We start from the raw sequence: 9,685 nt of genomic DNA, 5'->3' as shown, positions 1-9,685 counted from the left end.
CTGAAGAGATTTTGGTAGTAGTCAGTTGGAATGATTTAGGTGATAATTTAGGATTTGATTGCAAAAGAAAACAGTGATGAAAAGAACGTGGGAAAAGAAAATAACGTAAAAAAGAGGTGCAACACGAGGACTTCCCAGGAGGTCACCCATCCTAGTACTACTCTCGCCCAAGCACGCTTAACTGCGGAGTTCTGATGGGATCCGGTGCATTAGTGCTGGTATGATCGCACCTGTGAAGTATTGCACGATCAATGTACATATGGGTTTCGCATTGGGCCTAAGTTTGAACACTTGGCGCGGCGCGGGGGCACGGGGACGTGAGGTGGGTTGTTTTGGTCTGAAGAGATTTTGGTAGTAGTCAGTTGGAATGATTTAGGTGATAATTTAGGATTTGATTGCAAAAGAAAACAGTGATGAAAAGAACGTGGGAAAAGAAAATAACGTAAAAAAGAGGTGCAACACGAGGACATCCCAGGAGGTCACCCATCCTAGTACTACTCTCGCCCAAGCACGCTTAACTGCGGAGTTCTGATGGGATCCGGTGCATTAGTGCTGGTATGATCGCACCTGTGAAGTATTGCACGATCAATGTACATATGGGTTTCGCATTGGGCCTAAGTTTGAACACTTGGCGCGGCGCGGGGGCACGGGGACGTGAGGTGGGTTGTTTTGGTCTGAAGAGATTTTGGTAGTAGTCAGTTGGAATGATTTAGGTGATAATTTAGGATTTGATTGCAAAAGAAAACAGTGATGAAAAGAACGTGGGAAAAGAAAATAACGTAAAAAAGAGGTGCAACACGAGGACTTCCCAGGAGGTCACCCATCCTAGTACTACTCTCGCCCAAGCACGCTTAACTGCGGAGTTCTGATGGGATCCGGTGCATTAGTGCTGGTATGATCGCACCTGTGAAGTATTGCACGATCAATGTACATATGGGTTTCGCATTGGGCCTAAGTTTGAACACTTGGCGCGGCGCGGGGGCACGGGGACGTGAGGTGGGTTGTTTTGGTCTGAAGAGATTTTGGTAGTAGTCAGTTGGAATGATTTAGGTGATAATTTAGGATTTGATTGCAAAAGAAAACAGTGATGAAAAGAACGTGGGAAAAGAAAATAACGTAAAAAAGAGGTGCAACACGAGGACTTCCCAGGAGGTCACCCATCCTAGTACTACTCTCGCCCAAGCACGCTTAACTGCGGAGTTCTGATGGGATCCGGTGCATTAGTGCTGGTATGATCGCACCTGTGAAGTATTGCACGATCAATGTACATATGGGTTTCGCATTGGGCCTAAGTTTGAACACTTGGCGCGGCGCGGGGGCACGGGGAGGTGAGGTGGGTTGTTTTGGTCTGAAGAGATTTTGGTAGTAGTCAGTTGGAATGATTTAGGTGATAATTTAGGATTTGATTGCAAAAGAAAACAGTGATGAAAAGAACGTGGGAAAAGAAAATAACGTAAAAAAGAGGTGCAACACGAGGACTTCCCAGGAGGTCACCCATCCTAGTACTACTCTCGCCCAAGCACGCTTAACTGCGGAGTTCTGATGGGATCCGGTGCATTAGTGCTGGTATGATCGCACCTGTGAAGTATTGCACGATCAATGTACATATGGGTTTCGCATTGGGCCTAAGTTTGAACACTTGGCGCGGCGCGGGGGCACGGGGACGTGAGGTGGGTTGTTTTGGTCTGAAGAGATTTTGGTAGTAGTCAGTTGGAATGATTTAGGTGATAATTTAGGATTTGATTGCAAAAGAAAACAGTGATGAAAAGAACGTAGGAAAAGAAAATAACGTAAAAAAGAGGTGCAACACGAGGACTTCCCAGGAGGTCACCCATCCTAGTACTACTCTCGCCCAAGCACGCTTAACTGCGGAGTTCTGATGGGATCCGGTGCATTAGTGCTGGTATGATCGCACCTGTGAAGTATTGCACGATCAATGTACATATGGGTTTCGCATTGGGCCTAAGTTTGAACACTTGGCGCGGCGCGGGGGCACGTGGAGGTGAGGTGGGTTGTTTTGGTCTGAAGAGATTTTGGTAGTAGTCAGTTGGAATGATTTAGGTGATAATTTAGGATTTGATTGCAAAAGAAAACAGTGATGAAAAGAACGTGGGAAAAGAAAATAACGTAAAAAAGAGGTGCAACACGAGGACTTCCCAGGATGTCACCCATCCTAGTACTACTCTCGCCCAAGCACGCTTAACTGCGGAGTTCTGATGGGATCCGGTGCATTAGTGCTGGTATGATCGCACCTGTGAAGTATTGCACGATCAATGTACATATGGGTTTCGCATTGGGCCTAAGTTTGAACACTTGGCGCGGCGCGGGGGCACGGGGACGTGAGGTGGGTTGTTTTGGTCTGAAGAGATTTTGGTAGTAGTCAGTTGGAATGATTTAGGTGATAATTTAGGATTTGATTGCAAAAGAAAACAGTGATGAAAAGAACGTAGGAAAAGAAAATAACGTAAAAAAGAGGTGCAACACGAGGACTTCCCAGGAGGTCACCCATCCTAGTACTACTCTCGCCCAAGCACGCTTAACTGCGGAGTTCTGATGGGATCCGGTGCATTAGTGCTGGTATGATCGCACCTGTGAAGTATTGCACGATCAATGTACATATGGGTTTCGCATTGGGCCTAAGTTTGAACACTTGGCGCGGCGCGGGGGCACGGGGAGGTGAGGTGGGTTGTTTTGGTCTGAAGAGATTTTGGTAGTAGTCAGTTGGAATGATTTAGGTGATAATTTAGGATTTGATTGCAAAAGAAAACAGTGATGAAAAGAACGTGGGAAAAGAAAATAACGTAAAAAAGAGGTGCAACACGAGGACTTCCCAGGAGGTCACCCATCCTAGTACTACTCTCGCCCAAGCACGCTTAACTGCGGAGTTCTGATGGGATCCGGTGCATTAGTGCTGGTATGATCGCACCTGTGAAGTATTGCACGATCAATGTACATATGGGTTTCGCATTGGGCCTAAGTTTGAACACTTGGCGCGGCGCGGGGGCACGGGGACGTGAGGTGGGTTTTTTTGGTCTGAAGAGATTTTGGTAGTAGTCAGTTGGAATGATTTAGGTGATAATTTAGGATTTGATTGCAAAAGAAAACAGTGATGAAAAGAACGTGGGAAAAGAAAATAACGTAAAAAAGAGGTGCAACACGAGGACTTCCCAGGAGGTCACCCATCCTAGTACTACTCTCGCCCAAGCACGCTTAACTGCGGAGTTCTGATGGGATCCGGTGCATTAGTGCTGGTATGATCGCACCTGTGAAGTATTGCACGATCAATGTACATATGGGTTTCGCATTGGGCCTAAGTTTGAACACTTGGCGCGGCGCGGGGGCACGGGGACGTGAGGTGGGTTGTTTTGGTCTGAAGAGATTTTGGTAGTAGTCAGTTGGAATGATTTAGGTGATAATTTAGGATTTGATTGCAAAAGAAAACAGTGATGAAAAGAACGTGGGAAAAGAAAATAACGTAAAAAAGAGGTGCAACACGAGGACTTCCCAGGAGGTCACCCATCCTAGTACTACTCTCGCCCAAGCACGCTTAACAAGTTCTGATGGGATCCGGTGCATTAGTGCTGGTATGATCGCACCTGTGAAGTATTGCACGATCAATGTACATATGGGTTTCGCATTGGGCCTAAGTTTGAACACTTGGCGCGGCGCGGGGGCACGGGGACGTGAGGTGGGTTGTTTTGGTCTGAAGAGATTTTGGTAGTAGTCAGTTGGAATGATTTAGGTGATAATTTAGGATTTGATTGCAAAAGAAAACAGTGATGAAAAGAACGTGGGAAAAGAAAATAACGTAAAAAAGAGGTGCAACACGAGGACATCCCAGGAGGTCACCCATCCTAGTACTACTCTCGCCCAAGCACGCTTAACTGCGGAGTTCTGATGGGATCCGGTGCATTAGTGCTGGTATGATCGCACCTGTGAAGTATTGCACGATCAATGTACATATGGGTTTCGCATTGGGCCTAAGTTTGAACACTTGGCGCGGCGCGGGGGCACGGGGACGTGAGGTGGGTTGTTTTGGTCTGAAGAGATTTTGGTAGTAGTCAGTTGGAATGATTTAGGTGATAATTTAGGATTTGATTGCAAAAGAAAACAGTGATGAAAAGAACGTAGGAAAAGAAAATAACGTAAAAAAGAGGTGCAACACGAGGACTTCCCAGGAGGTCACCCATCCTAGTACTACTCTCGCCCAAGCACGCTTAACTGCGGAGTTCTGATGGGATCCGGTGCATTAGTGCTGGTATGATCGCACCTGTGAAGTATTGCACGATCAATGTACATATGGGTTTCGCATTGGGCCTAAGTTTGAACACTTGGCGCGACGCGGGGGCACGGGGACGTGAGGTGGGTTGTTTTGGTCTGAAGAGATTTTGGTAGTAGTCAGTTGGAATGATTTAGGTGATAATTTAGGATTTGATTGCAAAAGAAAACAGTGATGAAAAGAACGTGGGAAAAGAAAATAACGTAAAAAAGAGGTGCAACACGAGGACTTCCCAGGAGGTCACCCATCCTAGTACTACTCTCGCCCAAGCACGCTTAACTGCGGAGTTCTGATAGGATCCGGTGCATTAGTGCTGGTATGATCGCACCTGTGAAGTATTGCACGATCAATGTACATATGGGTTTCGCATTGGGCCTAAGTTTGAACACTTGGCGCGGCGCGGGGGCACGGGGAGGTGAGGTGGGTTGTTTTGGTCTGAAGAGATTTTGGTAGTAGTCAGTTGGAATGATTTAGGTGATAATTTAGGATTTGATTGCAAAAGAAAACAGTGATGAAAAGAACGTGGGAAAAGAAAATAACGTAAAAAAGAGGTGCAACACGAGGACTTCCCAGGAGGTCACCCATCCTAGTACTACTCTCGCCCAAGCACGCTTAACTGCGGAGTTCTGATGGGATCCGGTGCATTAGTGCTGGTATGATCGCACCTGTGAAGTATTGCACGATCAATGTACATATGGGTTTCGCATTGGGCCTAAGTTTGAACACTTGGCGCGGCGCGGGGGCACGGGGACGTGAGGTGGGTTGTTTTGGTCTGAAGAGATTTTGGTAGTAGTCAGTTGGAATGATTTAGGTGATAATTTAGGATTTGATTGCAAAAGAAAACAGTGATGAAAAGAACGTAGGAAAAGAAAATAACGTAAAAAAGAGGTGCAACACGAGGACTTCCCAGGAGGTCACCCATCCTAGTACTACTCTCGCCCAAGCACGCTTAACTGCGGAGTTCTGATGGGATCCGGTGCATTAGTGCTGGTATGATCGCACCTGTGAAGTATTGCACGATCAATGTACATATGGGTTTCGCATTGGGCCTAAGTTTGAACACTTGGCGCGGCGCGGGGGCACGGGGAGGTGAGGTGGGTTGTTTTGGTCTGAAGAGATTTTGGTAGTAGTCAGTTGGAATGATTTAGGTGATAATTTAGGATTTGATTGCAAAAGAAAACAGTGATGAAAAGAACGTGGGAAAAGAAAATAACGTAAAAAAGAGGTGCAACACGAGGACTTCCCAGGAGGTCACCCATCCTAGTACTACTCTCGCCCAAGCACGCTTAACTGAGGAGTTCTGATGGGATCCGGTGCATTAGTGCTGGTATGATCGCACCTGTGAAGTATTGCACGATCAATGTACATATGGGTTTCGCATTGGGCCTAAGTTTGAACACTGGGCGCGGCGCGGGGGCACGGGGACGTGAGGTGGGTTTTTTTGGTCTGAAGAGATTTTGGTAGTAGTCAGTTGGAATGATTTAGGTGATAATTTAGGATTTGATTGCAAAAGAAAACAGTGATGAAAAGAACGTGGGAAAAGAAAATAACGTAAAAAAGAGGTGCAACACGAGGACTTCCCAGGAGGTCACCCATCCTAGTACTACTCTCGCCCAAGCACGCTTCACTGCGGAGTTCTGATGGGATCCGGTGCATTAGTGCTGGTATGATCGCACCTGTGAAGTATTGCACGATCAATGTACATATGGGTTTCGCATTGGGCCTAAGTTTGAACACTTGGCGCGGCGCGGGGGCACGGGGACGTGAGGTGGGTTGTTTTGGTCTGAAGAGATTTTGGTAGTAGTCAGTTGGAATGATTTAGGTGATAATTTAGGATTTGATTGCAAAAGAAAACAGTGATGAAAAGAACGTGGGAAAAGAAAATAACGTAAAAAAGAGGTGCAACACGAGGACTTCCCAGGAGGTCACCCATCCTAGTACTACTCTCGCCCAAGCACGCTTAACTGCGGAGTTCTGATGGGATCCGGTGCATTAGTGCTGGTATGATCGCACCTGTGAAGTATTGCACGATCAATGTACATATGGGTTTCGCATTGGGCCTAAGTTTGAACACTTGGCGCGGCGCGGGGGCACGGGGACGTGAGGTGGGTTGTTTTGGTCTGAAGAGATTTTGGTAGTAGTCAGTTGGAATGATTTAGGTGATAATTTAGGATTTGATTGCAAAAGAAAACAGTGATGAAAAGAACGTGGGAAAAGAAAATAACGTAAAAAAGAGGTGCAACACGAGGACATCCCAGGAGGTCACCCATCCTAGTACTACTCTCGCCCAAGCACGCTTAACTGCGGAGTTCTGATGGGATCCGGTGCATTAGTGCTGGTATGATCGCACCTGTGAAGTATTGCACGATCAATGTACATATGGGTTTCGCATTGGGCCTAAGTTTGAACACTTGGCGCGGCGCGGGGGCACGGGGACGTGAGGTGGGTTGTTTTGGTCTGAAGAGATTTTGGTAGTAGTCAGTTGGAATGATTTAGGTGATAATTTAGGATTTGATTGCAAAAGAAAACAGTGATGAAAAGAACGTAGGAAAAGAAAATAACGTAAAAAAGAGGTGCAACACGAGGACTTCCCAGGAGGTCACCCATCCTAGTACTACTCTCGCCCAAGCACGCTTAACTGCGGAGTTCTGATGGGATCCGGTGCATTAGTGCTGGTATGATCGCACCTGTGAAGTATTGCACGATCAATGTACATATGGGTTTCGCATTGGGCCTAAGTTTGAACACTTGGCGCGGCGCGGGGGCACGGGGACGTGAGGTGGGTTGTTTTGGTCTGAAGAGATTTTGGTAGTAGTCAGTTGGAATGATTTAGGTGATAATTTAGGATTTGATTGCAAAAGAAAACAGTGATGAAAAGAACGTGGGAAAAGAAAATAACGTAAAAAAGAGGTGCAACACGAGGACTTCCCAGGAGGTCACCCATCCTAGTACTACTCTCGCCCAAGCACGCTTAACTGCGGAGTTCTGATAGGATCCGGTGCATTAGTGCTGGTATGATCGCACCTGTGAAGTATTGCACGATCAATGTACATATGGGTTTCGCATTGGGCCTAAGTTTGAACACTTGGCGCGGCGCGGGGGCACGGGGAGGTGAGGTGGGTTGTTTTGGTCTGAAGAGATTTTGGTAGTAGTCAGTTGGAATGATTTAGGTGATAATTTAGGATTTGATTGCAAAAGAAAACAGTGATGAAAAGAACGTGGGAAAAGAAAATAACGTAAAAAAGAGGTGCAACACGAGGACTTCCCAGGAGGTCACCCATCCTAGTACTACTCTCGCCCAAGCACGCTTCACTGCGGATTTCTGATGGGATCCGGTGCATTAGTGCTGGTATGATCGCACCTGTGAAGTATTGCACGATCAATGTACATATGGGTTTCGCATTGGGCCTAAGTTTGAACACTTGGCGCGGCGCGGGGGCACGGGGACGTGAGGTGGGTTGTTTTGGTCTGAAGAGATTTTGGTAGTAGTCAGTTGGAATGATTTAGGTGATAATTTAGGATTTGATTGCAAAAGAAAACAGTGATGAAAAGAACGTAGGAAAAGAAAATAACGTAAAAAAGAGGTGCAACACGAGGACTTCCCAGGAGGTCACCCATCCTAGTACTACTCTCGCCCAAGCACGCTTAACTGCGGAGTTCTGATGGGATCCGGTGCATTAGTGCTGGTATGATCGCACCTGTGAAGTATTGCACGATCAATGTACATATGGGTTTCGCATTGGGCCTAAGTTTGAACACTTGGCGCGGCGCGGGGGCACGGGGAGGTGAGGTGGGTTGTTTTGGTCTGAAGAGATTTTGGTAGTAGTCAGTTGGAATGATTTAGGTGATAATTTAGGATTTGATTGCAAAAGAAAACAGTGATGAAAAGAACGTGGGAAAAGAAAATAACGTAAAAAAGAGGTGCAACACGAGGACTTCCCAGGAGGTCACCCATCCTAGTACTACTCTCGCCCAAGCACGCTTAACTGAGGAGTTCTGATGGGATCCGGTGCATTAGTGCTGGTATGATCGCACCTGTGAAGTATTGCACGATCAATGTACATATGGGTTTCGCATTGGGCCTAAGTTTGAACACTTGGCGCGGCGCGGGGGCACGGGGACGTGAGGTGGGTTTTTTTGGTCTGAAGAGATTTTGGTAGTAGTCAGTTGGAATGATTTAGGTGATAATTTAGGATTTGATTGCAAAAGAAAACAGTGATGAAAAGAACGTGGGAAAAGAAAATAACGTAAAAAAGAGGTGCAACACGAGGACTTCCCAGGAGGTCACCCATCCTAGTACTACTCTCGCCCAAGCACGCTTAACTGCGGAGTTCTGATGGGATCCGGTGCATTAGTGTTGGTATGATCGCACCTGTGAAGTATTGCACGATCAATGTACATATGGGTTTCGCATTGGGCCTAAGTTTGAACACTTGGCGCGGCGCGGGGGCACGGGGACGTGAGGTGGGTTGTTTTGGTCTGAAGAGATTTTGGTAGTAGTCAGTTGGAATGATTTAGGTGATAATTTAGGATTTGATTGCAAAAGAAAACAGTGATGAAAAGAACGTGGGAAAAGAAAATAACGTAAAAAAGAGGTGCAACACGAGGACTTCCCAGGAGGTCACCCATCCTAGTACTACTCTCGCCCAAGCACGCTTAACTGCGGAGTTCTGATGGGATCCGGTGCATTAGTGCTGGTATGATCGCACCTGTGAAGTATTGCACGATCAATGTACATATGGGTTTCGCATTGGGCCTAAATTTGAACACTTGGCGCGGCGCGGGGGCACGGGGACGTGAGGTGGGTTGTTTTGGTCTGAAGAGATTTTGGTAGTAGTCAGTTGGAATGATTTAGGTGATAATTTAGGATTTGATTGCAAAAGAAAACAGTGATGAAAAGAACGTGGGAAAAGAAAATAACGTAAAAAAGAGGTGCAACACGAGGACATCCCAGGAGGTCACCCATCCTAGTACTACTCTCGCCCAAGCACGCTTAACTGCGGAGTTCTGATGGGATCCGGTGCATTAGTGCTGGTATGATCGCACCTGTGAAGTATTGCACGATCAATGTACATATGGGTTTCGCATTGGGCCTAAGTTTGAACACTTGGCGCGGCGCGGGGGCACGGGGACGTGAGGTGGGTTGTTTTGGTCTGAAGAGATTTTGGTAGTAGTCAGTTGGAATGATTTAGGTGATAATTTAGGATTTGATTGCAAAAGAAAACAGTGATGAAAAGAACGTAGGAAAAGAAAATAACGTAAAAAAGAGGTGCAACACGAGGACTTCCCAGGAGGTCACCCATCCTAGTACTACTCTCGCCCAAGCACGCTTAACTGCGGAGTTCTGATGGGATCCGGTGCATTAGTGCTGGTATGATCGCACCTGTGAAGTATTGCACGATCAAT

At 46.6% G+C, this 9,685-nt stretch overlaps 28 non-coding genes and 1 pseudogene across 28 annotated transcripts; all 29 read right to left on the bottom strand.

Moving 5' to 3' along the window:
• Positions 1-113: 113 nt before the first annotated feature.
• Positions 114-232, bottom strand: LOC146879625 (5S ribosomal RNA). Its single transcript, XR_014988269.1, has one exon. It is a non-coding gene; the product is annotated as a 5S ribosomal RNA (ribosomal RNA).
• Positions 233-450: 218 nt separating this feature from the next.
• LOC146879624 (5S ribosomal RNA) lies at positions 451-569 on the bottom strand. The gene has a single exon (XR_014988561.1). It is a non-coding gene; the product is annotated as a 5S ribosomal RNA (ribosomal RNA).
• Positions 570-787: 218 nt separating this feature from the next.
• Positions 788-906, bottom strand: LOC146879623 (5S ribosomal RNA). The gene has a single exon (XR_014988268.1). It is a non-coding gene; the product is annotated as a 5S ribosomal RNA (ribosomal RNA).
• Positions 907-1,124: 218 nt separating this feature from the next.
• Positions 1,125-1,243, bottom strand: LOC146879622 (5S ribosomal RNA). Its single transcript, XR_014988267.1, has one exon. It is a non-coding gene; the product is annotated as a 5S ribosomal RNA (ribosomal RNA).
• Positions 1,244-1,461: 218 nt separating this feature from the next.
• LOC146879621 (5S ribosomal RNA) lies at positions 1,462-1,580 on the bottom strand. The gene has a single exon (XR_014988266.1). It is a non-coding gene; the product is annotated as a 5S ribosomal RNA (ribosomal RNA).
• Positions 1,581-1,798: 218 nt separating this feature from the next.
• On the bottom strand, positions 1,799-1,917 carry LOC146879620 (5S ribosomal RNA). The gene has a single exon (XR_014988264.1). It is a non-coding gene; the product is annotated as a 5S ribosomal RNA (ribosomal RNA).
• Positions 1,918-2,135: 218 nt separating this feature from the next.
• On the bottom strand, positions 2,136-2,254 carry LOC146879619 (5S ribosomal RNA). Its single transcript, XR_014988609.1, has one exon. It is a non-coding gene; the product is annotated as a 5S ribosomal RNA (ribosomal RNA).
• A 218-nt stretch (positions 2,255-2,472) lies between these two features.
• On the bottom strand, positions 2,473-2,591 carry LOC146879618 (5S ribosomal RNA). Its single transcript, XR_014988263.1, has one exon. It is a non-coding gene; the product is annotated as a 5S ribosomal RNA (ribosomal RNA).
• A 218-nt stretch (positions 2,592-2,809) lies between these two features.
• LOC146879617 (5S ribosomal RNA) lies at positions 2,810-2,928 on the bottom strand. Its single transcript, XR_014988262.1, has one exon. It is a non-coding gene; the product is annotated as a 5S ribosomal RNA (ribosomal RNA).
• Positions 2,929-3,146: 218 nt separating this feature from the next.
• LOC146879616 (5S ribosomal RNA) lies at positions 3,147-3,265 on the bottom strand. Its single transcript, XR_014988261.1, has one exon. It is a non-coding gene; the product is annotated as a 5S ribosomal RNA (ribosomal RNA).
• Positions 3,266-3,483: 218 nt separating this feature from the next.
• On the bottom strand, positions 3,484-3,598 carry LOC146879615 (5S ribosomal RNA; annotated as a pseudogene).
• A 218-nt stretch (positions 3,599-3,816) lies between these two features.
• Positions 3,817-3,935, bottom strand: LOC146879614 (5S ribosomal RNA). The gene has a single exon (XR_014988560.1). It is a non-coding gene; the product is annotated as a 5S ribosomal RNA (ribosomal RNA).
• Positions 3,936-4,153: 218 nt separating this feature from the next.
• Positions 4,154-4,272, bottom strand: LOC146879613 (5S ribosomal RNA). The gene has a single exon (XR_014988260.1). It is a non-coding gene; the product is annotated as a 5S ribosomal RNA (ribosomal RNA).
• A 218-nt stretch (positions 4,273-4,490) lies between these two features.
• On the bottom strand, positions 4,491-4,609 carry LOC146879612 (5S ribosomal RNA). The gene has a single exon (XR_014988537.1). It is a non-coding gene; the product is annotated as a 5S ribosomal RNA (ribosomal RNA).
• A 218-nt stretch (positions 4,610-4,827) lies between these two features.
• Positions 4,828-4,946, bottom strand: LOC146879611 (5S ribosomal RNA). Its single transcript, XR_014988258.1, has one exon. It is a non-coding gene; the product is annotated as a 5S ribosomal RNA (ribosomal RNA).
• Positions 4,947-5,164: 218 nt separating this feature from the next.
• Positions 5,165-5,283, bottom strand: LOC146879610 (5S ribosomal RNA). Its single transcript, XR_014988257.1, has one exon. It is a non-coding gene; the product is annotated as a 5S ribosomal RNA (ribosomal RNA).
• Positions 5,284-5,501: 218 nt separating this feature from the next.
• On the bottom strand, positions 5,502-5,620 carry LOC146879609 (5S ribosomal RNA). The gene has a single exon (XR_014988591.1). It is a non-coding gene; the product is annotated as a 5S ribosomal RNA (ribosomal RNA).
• Positions 5,621-5,838: 218 nt separating this feature from the next.
• LOC146879608 (5S ribosomal RNA) lies at positions 5,839-5,957 on the bottom strand. The gene has a single exon (XR_014988418.1). It is a non-coding gene; the product is annotated as a 5S ribosomal RNA (ribosomal RNA).
• Positions 5,958-6,175: 218 nt separating this feature from the next.
• On the bottom strand, positions 6,176-6,294 carry LOC146879607 (5S ribosomal RNA). Its single transcript, XR_014988256.1, has one exon. It is a non-coding gene; the product is annotated as a 5S ribosomal RNA (ribosomal RNA).
• Positions 6,295-6,512: 218 nt separating this feature from the next.
• On the bottom strand, positions 6,513-6,631 carry LOC146879606 (5S ribosomal RNA). Its single transcript, XR_014988559.1, has one exon. It is a non-coding gene; the product is annotated as a 5S ribosomal RNA (ribosomal RNA).
• Positions 6,632-6,849: 218 nt separating this feature from the next.
• On the bottom strand, positions 6,850-6,968 carry LOC146879605 (5S ribosomal RNA). The gene has a single exon (XR_014988255.1). It is a non-coding gene; the product is annotated as a 5S ribosomal RNA (ribosomal RNA).
• A 218-nt stretch (positions 6,969-7,186) lies between these two features.
• On the bottom strand, positions 7,187-7,305 carry LOC146879604 (5S ribosomal RNA). The gene has a single exon (XR_014988536.1). It is a non-coding gene; the product is annotated as a 5S ribosomal RNA (ribosomal RNA).
• A 218-nt stretch (positions 7,306-7,523) lies between these two features.
• On the bottom strand, positions 7,524-7,642 carry LOC146879603 (5S ribosomal RNA). The gene has a single exon (XR_014988623.1). It is a non-coding gene; the product is annotated as a 5S ribosomal RNA (ribosomal RNA).
• Positions 7,643-7,860: 218 nt separating this feature from the next.
• Positions 7,861-7,979, bottom strand: LOC146879602 (5S ribosomal RNA). The gene has a single exon (XR_014988254.1). It is a non-coding gene; the product is annotated as a 5S ribosomal RNA (ribosomal RNA).
• A 218-nt stretch (positions 7,980-8,197) lies between these two features.
• LOC146879601 (5S ribosomal RNA) lies at positions 8,198-8,316 on the bottom strand. Its single transcript, XR_014988590.1, has one exon. It is a non-coding gene; the product is annotated as a 5S ribosomal RNA (ribosomal RNA).
• A 218-nt stretch (positions 8,317-8,534) lies between these two features.
• Positions 8,535-8,653, bottom strand: LOC146879600 (5S ribosomal RNA). The gene has a single exon (XR_014988523.1). It is a non-coding gene; the product is annotated as a 5S ribosomal RNA (ribosomal RNA).
• Positions 8,654-8,871: 218 nt separating this feature from the next.
• On the bottom strand, positions 8,872-8,990 carry LOC146879599 (5S ribosomal RNA). Its single transcript, XR_014988252.1, has one exon. It is a non-coding gene; the product is annotated as a 5S ribosomal RNA (ribosomal RNA).
• A 218-nt stretch (positions 8,991-9,208) lies between these two features.
• Positions 9,209-9,327, bottom strand: LOC146879598 (5S ribosomal RNA). The gene has a single exon (XR_014988558.1). It is a non-coding gene; the product is annotated as a 5S ribosomal RNA (ribosomal RNA).
• A 218-nt stretch (positions 9,328-9,545) lies between these two features.
• On the bottom strand, positions 9,546-9,664 carry LOC146879597 (5S ribosomal RNA). The gene has a single exon (XR_014988251.1). It is a non-coding gene; the product is annotated as a 5S ribosomal RNA (ribosomal RNA).
• Positions 9,665-9,685: the final 21 nt, after the last annotated feature.

This window comes from Vigna unguiculata, unplaced genomic scaffold, assembly GCF_037176805.1.
Source record: "Vigna unguiculata cultivar grain cowpea cultivar isolate G323 ecotype 2 unplaced genomic scaffold, ASM3717680v1 ptg000026l_ERROPOS8025000, whole genome shotgun sequence".
In the NCBI taxonomy this organism is placed as follows: Eukaryota; Viridiplantae; Streptophyta; class Magnoliopsida; order Fabales; family Fabaceae; genus Vigna; species Vigna unguiculata.
The sequence above is the reverse complement of the archived record's forward strand: the minus strand, read 5'-3'. Positions and strand labels throughout refer to the sequence as shown.